Raw genomic sequence first — 1,766 nt, 5'->3', positions numbered from 1 at the left:
TATTTGACTTTTGTTTGTTTCTTATCTTTTTCAAAACCAACTAACTACCTATCCCTCTCTAATTTTCAAAAATACCTCTCTCTTTTTCAAAAATTCTTTTTAATTGTTTTAAATTCTAATTTTAATTATATCTTATCTTTAATTTTCGAAAATCACTAACCACTTTTTCAAAATTATTTTCAAAATTTTCTATCTCTCCTTCTTCTATTTATTTATTTATTTATTTACTAACACTTCTCTTCACCTCTCTTCATCTCAAATCACTACCTCTATCCTTAACCATTCTTCTTCACTCTTCTTCCATTCCTTCTTCTACTAACAACAAAGGATCCTCTTTACTGTGACATAGAGGATTCCTCTTTCTTTTCTTGTTTTCTTCTTCACTATATGAGCAGGAACAAGGAAAAAGACACTCTTGTTGAAGCTGATCCTGAACCTGAAAAGGACTCTGAAGAGGAAACTAAGAGAAGCTAAATTACAACAATTCAGAGGCAACCTTTCTGAAATTTTCGAACAAGAGAAGGAGATGGCAGCCGAACCCAACAACAATAATGCAAGGAGGATGCTTGGTGACTTCACTAAACCAACGTCCAAGTTTGATGGAAGAAGCATCTCCATTCTTGCCATTGGAGCCAACAATTTTGAGCTTAAGCCTCAACTAGTTGGTTTAATGCAACAGAACTGCAAGTTTTATGGACTTCCATCTGAAGATCCTTACCAGTTTTTAACTGAGTTCTTGCAGATTTGTGAGACTGTTAAGACGAATGGAGTAGATCCTGAAGTCTACAGGCTCATGCTTTTCCCTTTTGCTGTAAGAGACAGAGCTAGAATATGGTTGGATTCACAACCTAAAGATAGCCTGGACTCCTGGGATAAGCTGGTCACGGCCTTCTTGGATAAATTCTTTCCTCCTCAAAAGCTGAGCAAGCTTAGAGTGGATGTTCAGAACTTCAAGCAAAAAGATGGTGAATCCCTCTATGAAGCTTGGGAAAGATACAAGCAAATGACCAAAAAGTGTCCTTCTGACATGTTTTCAGAATGGACCATATTAGATATATTCTATTATGGTCTATCTGAGTTTTCTAAGATGTCATTGGACTATTCTGCAGGTGGATCTATTCACCTAAAGAAATGCCTGAAGAGGCTCAAGAACTTATTGACATGGTTGCAAATAACCAATTCATATACACTTCTGAGAAGAATTCCGTGAATAGTGGGATGCCTCAGAGGAAGGGAGTTCTTGAAATTGATGCTCTGAATGCCATATTGGCTCAGAACAAAGTGTTGACTCAGCAAGTCAACATGATCTCTCAAAGTTTGAATGGATGGCAAAATGCATCCAACAGTACTAAAGAGGCAGCTTCTGAAGAAGCTTATGATCCTGAGAACCCTACATTGGCAGAGGTTAATTACATGGGTGAACCTTATGGAAACACCTATAACTCATCATAGAGAAATCATCCAAATTTCTCATGAAAGGATCAACAAAAGCCTCAACAAGGCTTTAATAATGGTGGAAGAAATAGACTCAGTAATAACAAGCCTTTTCCATTATCTTCTCAGCAACAGACAGAGAATTCTGAGCAAAGCCCTTCTAATTTAGCAAATTTAGTCTCTGATCTGTCAAAGGCAACCCTAAGTTTCATGAGTGAAACAAGGTTCTCCATTAGAAATTTGGAGGCACAAGTAGGCCAGCTGAGTAAGAAAGTCATTGAAACTCCTCCCAGTATTCTCCCAAGCAATATAGAAGAGAATCCAAAAGAAGA

At 37.2% G+C, this 1,766-nt stretch overlaps 1 non-coding gene across 1 annotated transcript; it reads right to left on the bottom strand.

Moving 5' to 3' along the window:
- Nucleotides 1-925: 925 nt before the first annotated feature.
- LOC127747152 (small nucleolar RNA R71) lies at nt 926-1,029 on the bottom strand. The gene has a single exon (XR_008008956.1). It is a non-coding gene; the product is annotated as a small nucleolar RNA R71 (small nucleolar RNA).
- Between the last annotated feature and the right edge of the window lie 737 nt (nt 1,030-1,766).

This window comes from Arachis duranensis, chromosome 4, assembly GCF_000817695.3.
Source record: "Arachis duranensis cultivar V14167 chromosome 4, aradu.V14167.gnm2.J7QH, whole genome shotgun sequence".
NCBI lineage: Eukaryota > Viridiplantae > Streptophyta > Magnoliopsida > Fabales > Fabaceae > Arachis > Arachis duranensis.
The sequence above is the reverse complement of the archived record's forward strand: the minus strand, read 5'-3'. Positions and strand labels throughout refer to the sequence as shown.